The sequence below is a fragment of the Saimiri boliviensis genome, chromosome 5 (assembly GCF_048565385.1).
Source record: "Saimiri boliviensis isolate mSaiBol1 chromosome 5, mSaiBol1.pri, whole genome shotgun sequence".
NCBI classification, from domain to species: Eukaryota; Metazoa; Chordata; class Mammalia; order Primates; family Cebidae; genus Saimiri; species Saimiri boliviensis.
This window is the reverse complement of record NC_133453.1, coordinates 106,521,002-106,528,322: the sequence shown is the minus strand read 5'-3', so window position 1 is coordinate 106,528,322 and position 7,321 is coordinate 106,521,002. Positions and strand designations below refer to the sequence as shown.

The following is a 7,321-nucleotide window of genomic DNA, read 5'->3' as shown; positions in this document are numbered from 1 at the left end:
ATCGCACTTCTTTTTTTTTTTTTTTTTTGAGATGGAGTCTCACTCTGTCACCAGGCTGGAATGCAGTTGCACAATCTCAGCTTACTGCAACCTCTGCCTCCTGGGTCCAAGCGATTCTCCTGCCTCAGCCTCCTGAGTTGCTGGGACTACAGGCACACACCACCATGCCCACCTAATTTTTGTATTTTCAGTAGAGACAGGGTTTCACCATGTTAGCCAGAACGTCTCCATCTTGTGATTCGCCTGCCTTGGCCTCTTAAAGTGCTAGGATTACAGGTGTGAGCCACTGTGCCTGGCCTATATTTGCACTTATTAGATTACTCTTCTCATTTTTATTCTTGTTCTTTTCCATTTAAACTTTTTTTTTCCTTTCTTTTTTTTTTTTTTTTCAGGGTTTGGCTATGTCCAGGCTGGTCTGGAACTCCTGGGCTCAAGTGCTCCTCCCACCTCGGCCTCCTAAAGTGCTGGGATTACAGGCCTGAGCCACTGAGCCCGGCATTTTATTCTATAAAACGACTAAAACAAAGACCAGGGCCAGACTTCCACCCTTTCATCACCAATCTTTATTGCAGTAACTCCCTCCTTTGTTGTCCTGTACCTAGCTCAGACGAAACAACACCCCAAACACAAACATGAAGACAGGCACCTCTTCAATAGGAAATAGTAAACATACATCCCCCCAGAAACCCCCCTTAACTAATTAAATCATTCTAACTATACACTAAGCCTTACATAAAAATACTAATATTTGGCCGGGCGCGGTGGCTCACACCTGTAATCCCAGCACTCTGGGAGGCTGTGGTCTCGAACACCTGAGGTCATGAGTTCGAGACCAGCCTGGTCAACATGGTGAAACCCGTCTCTACTAGTAACACAAAAATTAGCTGGGTGTGGTGGCGGACGCCTGTAATCCTAGCTACTCGGGAGGCTGAGGCAGGATAGTCGTTTGAACCCGGGAGGCGGAGGTTACAGCGAGCCGAGATCGCGCCATTGCACTCCAGCCTGGGCGACAAGAGCGAAACTCCGTCTCAAAAACAGACAAAAAGGTCAACATTCTGGTGCACTTCCCTGAACTCTGTCTATAGAAACGATCCCACACTTCCACACTTGAAACGCTGACTTGCGTTCTCTAAAATCTGCACTTCCGAGCGGACGCCCGCAGCCTTGGCACTGGCGAAGGCTCAGTGAGCTGAGCTCTGTCTGGCTCCGACCCCGGTGGGTGGCCGCCCCGCGTGTGCTCGACTCCCGGGTGCCCCCTGAGGGACCCCGGTCTGCGCCCCGGCATCCGGGCATACAGAAAGATTCCTGCAGCGCGGGAGGATCTCAAAATAGAAATCAAATATTTAATAAAAAGCTACAGCTATGCTCCGGCATGTTCATATCACACGGACTTAACGCCCTACTGCGCGGAAAAAGACTGTCCCCGCAAGGGCCCGCTAACCCTTGCAGAGGTGCCCAGGTCCGCGCGCGCCCGCTTTCGTCCATCCGGGCGCCTCGAGGGCCCCGGCGGGAGCGTGCACGCTGCGCAGTCACGTGCCGGCGCGCCCCCGCCGCAGCGCGCTCGGGCGGAAGTGAGGTCGGCGGCTCCGGTGGCTGCGCAGCGTCGGCGGGGAGCGCGGGCTGCGGAGAGGCGGGCCGGGCCAAGCGGAGCCGAACAAGTGGGAGCGCGGCGCCCGGGTGGCAGCAGAGACGCGGGGCTCGGAGGGTCGGCCCCGTATCGTAGCACGTCTCCTCGGCGCGCTCCCCTCGTTTAGCCCCACGGCCAAGCTCGCCGCGGGCCGGCGTGCGCTGGTCACTGAGGCCCAGGCCGCCGCCGCGGCGCGGTGAGTGGGGGCGGGCGGCGGGCGACTGCGCGCCGAGGCCGGAAGTGCGGCGCTTTGTGCGGCCGGCTCGGGGCGGCGCCAAGGTCGGCCCGCGGCTCGGGATCGCTAGGCGTCCTGGCCGGCCTGGGCTGTGCTTTGTCCCACGGGCCGGGCGGGGGCCGGAGGCGGAGCTCGGCCGGAGACGTGCGTGGGCAGGTGCGGTTAGGGCGGCGCGGAGCTGCTGCTTAGGTGGCCGAGGTGGCTTCGCTGCGCGGGGCGTTCTCCTAAAGGTCGGGGTCAGAGCCGTCAGGAATGCGAGTGTGAAGCCCGGGGGCAGAACGCTGTGACAATAGTCATTTCCAACGTGTAACTACTCAGTTTGTCTGTCCCCAAGTAAAAAGGGGTTTGTTTTTGTTTTTGTTTTTTTGTTTGGCGGAATCTGAGCGTCCTCCTTTCAGCTTGAAGAGGCACGATTTAAATTACAGGCTTCTAAGATTTCCTTCAGAGAGGACGTTTCATGGCCCAGCCTGGGTTAACTTTGAAAAGACTGCGCCTTTACGACGTCCACAAATAAGGGTATTTCTGTTTCATGGTGTATGTGGACATGAAGTGTGCATCTCATGGGCTGTTTGAGTTAATGTTTAATCATTAAAGTTAAACATAAGAATATTTTTTAGTATTTTCGCATGCAAGGAAGCTTTACAAATGAAGAGGTTTATATAGTTCCCACTCCTTAAAGTTCCAGGTCGTCTTTGGGTAATTTGAGATCACTTTTCCCAAATACTATGGATGAAAGATTCTAGATTAAATAAAACTTTTTGGTTTTGGCAATAACAGAGACACATTTTAAAGCTTTTGTAGATAAAGGAGTGAGTTATTTTTGCTCTGACAGCCAAGAGTTGAGCAGTGTAAGGCTATTCTAATTTTGAAGCTAGTGTTGCAGAAATTGTGAAGATCTTGCTTCTTTTTGTCTTTATAAAGCAGGCTTACTTTGGTGGCGTGTTGGCATATGTTACTCATGTAACATTTTGGAATGTTTCTGCATACAAGAAAGCTTTAAAATGAGTTAAAATTAGTTGTGATTTTTGATTAAATGAAAGTTAAGGTCTGGTAGAAGGTGGTCTGCAGACTTTTAAGTGTTGAAGTCTGCTTTCTTTGGGTTCTCCTGGGTGTTCTCTGTGCAGCAGTCACTAGAAATACCTAAGCAGGTAGTTCTCTCTTCTTCCTGACCCCTGCACTTAGGAATCCTGGAAGGATTAGGCTGTGTGTATACGTTCAGTGCCTGGAACCCAGGAGGAAGGAGGAAGCAGCCCAGGTCATCTTATCATACTGTGTGTGTTAGGAAATAAGAGCAGTGTGATGCCATGGAAGTAGAGGATTAGAATTGAAAAAAATCTAAAGTGCGTTTAAAATTTTTTTTTTTTTTTTTTTTGGCTCCATAAAGAGAAATTTTACCAAACTTGTCTTATTTAGGCAGTTTCTTATCCTGGATCAACTGAGTACAGTTTTAACAGAACAGTACACTAGCTTAATAGAGTAATGATTATTTCATGCCTTGTGTCCAGTCTGTTAAGTCTGTCTGATTGTACTGTGCAGAAATACATGAATTCCCAGTAAAACGCAAACCCAAACCTTGATAGTGAAGGTAAAGTTTGAGGGGGGAAGGTGGAGTACAGAACTTATTCTTTTTTTTTTTTTTTTTTTCCAGCTAGAGTTTCAAGGTTTGTTGCCCCGGCTGGAGTGCAGTGGTCTGATCTCAGTTCACTGCATCCTCTGCTTCAGCCTGGTGAGTAGCGAGGATTATAGGCATGTGCCACCATGCCCAGCTAATTTTTCTATTTTTAGTAGAGATGGGGTTCATCATGTTGGCCACGCTGAGCTTGAACACTCTCCTCGGCCTCCCAAAGTGCTGGGATTACAAATGTGAGCCACCACGCCAAGCTAAGAACTTTCTTTATATGCACCCCCCACCCCTTTTTACCCCCCGTTTTTTTTTTTTTTTTTGAGATGGAGTCTCACTCTGTGGCTCAGGCTGGAGAGCAGTGGCACAGTCTTGGCTCACTGCAACCTCTACCTCCCTGGCTCAGGCGATTCTCCTGCCTCAGCCTCCGGAGTAGCTGGGATTATAGGCGCTTGCCACCACTCCCAGCTAATTTTTGTATTTTTAGTAGAGGCGGAGTTTTACTCAGTTGCCCAGTCTGGTCTTGAACTCCTGATTTCAGGTGATCCTCCTGCCTCGGCCTCCCAAAGTGCTGAGATTACAGGCGTGAGCCACTGCGCCTGGCCTATATGCTATTTATTTTATTTCGTTTCATTTTATTTTTGAGACAGTTTTGCTCTGGCACCCAGGCTGGAGTGCGGTGGCGTGATCTTGTCTCACTGCAACCTTCTTTCATGGGTTCAAGCGATTTTCCTGCCTTGGCCTCCCCAGTAGCTGAGATTACGGGTGCACACCACCACGCCTAACTAACTTGTGTCTTTGGTAGAGATGGGGTCTCACTGTGTTGCCCAGTCTGGTCTGGAACTCCTGACCTCAAGTGATCCACCCGTGTTGGCCTCCCACAGTGCTGGGATTACAGGTGTGAGCCACTGTGTCCAACCTATTTTTTTTTTTTTTTGAGACAGAATCTTGTTCTGTCACCTGGGCTGGAGTGCAGTGGCGCAGTCTCGGCTCACTGCACCCTCTAATCCTGGGTTCAAGCGATTCTCCTGCCTCAGCCGCCTGAGTAGCTATAGGACTACAGGCATGTGCCACCACGTCTGGCTAATTTTTGTATTTTTAGTAGAGATGGATTCACAATGTTGGTCAGGCTGATCTGGAACTCTTGACCTTGTGATCCGCCCTCCTTGGCCTCCCAACAGCCTCTTTTAAAAAATATGTATTTTAATATTTTTTGTAGAGATGGGAGTCTCACTATATTGCCCAGGTTGGAAAAAGGGGGAGAGAAAGAAGGAAGGCTACATAGTTATAGATTAAAATAGATTTAGACATAAAGGCAATAGATGGATTTTGTTTGGACTCCGATTTACTCTGAAAAAACTGTAAACAGAGTTTAAAGATATCTGGGACACAACTGAATACGAGCTGGGTTTCAGCTGGATTGAAATAATTATGTTTAAGCCTGATAATTGTACTGTGATTATGTATAAATAGATAATTTTGTAGAGACATACTAAGGTATATAAAGTTGAAAATGACACGTCTGTAATTTAAAATATTTCTACAAAAGGGCAAATGCAACCAAATGTTAATAATTCTTACATCAAGATGTTGGGCATAAGGCTGTGCACTGTATTGGTGCATTTTCAGTTTTGCATAATGGAAAACTCCTGGGTTCAAGCAGTCCTCCTGCCTCAGCCTCCCAAAGCACTGGTGTTACAGGCACTCGCTGCCATGCCTGGTCTGCAAGCTTTTGTTGATGTCAGATGTTACTGAGAATTTCCAGTGTTGATTATTCTGAGTATGATATCTTGTATATTGGTGTTTCTGAGAGTGAATTTAAATCTTGAAATTAGGTTTGTTGATATAAAATTTTAAAGGCCTCATATTGTAACATTTCATAATTTCATGTTCTGTGTGGGAACTTTGTTTAGAGATGGTATGTTTTCAAACTAGGGAAAAATAGTACATTGATGGGTCTTTCTTTTTTCTTTTTGTGTGAGACAGAGTCTCACTCTGTTGCCCAGGCTGGAGTGCAGTGGCACAATCTCAGCTCATTGCAACCTCCACCTCCCAGGTTCAAGTGATTCTCCTGCTTCCGCCTTCTGAGTAACTGACTGCAGTTAAACTGTCTACAATTAGTAGGGACTACAGGTGCATACCACCACGCCCGGCTGATTTTTGTATTTTTAGTAGAGATGGGGTTCCACCGTATTGGCCAGGCTGGTCTTGAACTCCTGACCTTGTGATGCACCACCTTGTGATCCACCGCCTCAGCCTCCCAAAGTGCTGGGATTACAGGTGTGAGCCACCACACCTGGTTGGATCTTTCATTTTAAAGATAGATGTTTCTTCTGATTATTATTTGATTTTCAAATTAGGAATTTTTGCTGTCATCTTTTTTTTTTTTTTTTTTTTTTTTTTGAGACGGAGTTTCGCTCTTGTTACCCAGGCTGGAGTGCAATGGCGCGATCTCGGCTCACCGCAACCTCCGCCTCCTGGGTTCAGGCAATTCTCCTGCCTCAGCCTCCTGAGTAGCTGGGATTACAGGCACGTGCCACCATGCCCAGCTAATTTTTTGTATTTTTAGTAGAGACGGGGTTTCACTATGTTGACCGGGATGGTCTCGATCTCTTGACCTCGTGATCCACCCGCCTCGGCCTCCCAAAGTGCTGGGATTACAGGCTTGCGCCACCGCGCCCAGCTGCTGTCATCTTTTTAAAAGTAATCTGACATTTGTCTGTTCTCATGCAGGTTGTCATACCACCCATAGGAATTCTGACAGTTGAGTCATTTCAAATGGGAAACTTTAAAAAAGTGGTATGCTCTAGATCCAACCTTGGGATTGGGTTTTCTGGTCCGCACCAAGTCAGACTGGGAAGTTGGTGGTTGTAGGGAGATCAGTGGCTCTAAAATTTTAGGTAGAATGGTGATGGTATGTTTTTTCTTTAGTTTTTCATTATGCAGAATTGAAAATACAGCAATATAGTGCCCAACCCTATACCCAGCATCTTAACTATTATCAAGTTTAAACATAATTGTTTCATTCTAGCTGATACCCAGCTCTTAGTCTTGTCCTAGATATCCTTAAACTCTATTTACAGTTTTTTTCAGTGTAAATCAGAATCCAAACAAAATTCATCTGTTGCCTTTATGTCTAAATCTATTTTGATTTAGAACTGTCTAGCCTTCCTCCTCTCCCCCTGCCTCCCCCCAACCCCTGCCCCACCACTGACTTACTGAATAAACTGGGTCATTTGTCCTCTGGAATGTCCCACATTTGGGGTTTGTGTGATTGCTTCATGGTGTCATTCAGCATATTCCCTCCTGCTGTCTTTCTTGTAAACTGGAAGTTAGATGTACAGGTTCCATTTGATTTTTTTTTTTTTTTTTTTTGGACCGTGTATTGCTCTGTCACCCAGGCTGGAGTGCAGTGGTGCAATTTCAGCTCACTGCAGTCTTTATTTCCCAGGTTCAAGTGATTCTCATGCCTCAGCCTCCACAGTAGCTGGGATTACAGGCGTAAACCACCACACCCGGCTAATTTTTGTATTTTTAGTAGAGACAGGGTTTTACCATGTTGCCCAGGCTGGTCTTGAACTCCTGGTCTCAAGTAATCGGCCTTCCTCAGCCTCCTAAACTACTGGGATTACAGACATGAGCCCTGCAACCAGCCGAGTAGAGTTTTACTATTAGTGGTCTAGGCTATAAATCGGGTCATGGAAGGAGAGCCTCCTAACATCCTTCAGTACTTCATTTGGGTTTGCAGTTTTTGGCTATTATGAATAATGCCGTTATAAATGTTCATGTCCACCTTTAGGTGTAACGTGTTTTCACTTCTCTTGGGTATATGCCTAGG

General features: G+C 47.2%; 1 protein-coding gene across 4 annotated transcripts in view; it reads left to right on the top strand.

Moving 5' to 3' along the window:
• Positions 1-1,567: 1,567 nt before the first annotated feature.
• Positions 1,568-7,321, top strand: part of FAM168B (family with sequence similarity 168 member B) — a 45,704-nt gene continuing 39,950 nt past the window's right edge. Inside the window, exons 1-2 of one of the 4 annotated variants that reach the window (XM_074399797.1) lie at positions 1,568-1,823; positions 3,511-3,588. The gene's annotated coding sequence lies outside the window, so the exon portion shown is untranslated. Of the gene's footprint in view, positions 1,824-1,884; positions 2,019-3,510; positions 3,589-7,321 lie in introns of those variants that run through there. The other 3 variants (XM_074399798.1, XM_039479880.2, XM_010330748.3) reach the window with 3 other exon arrangements.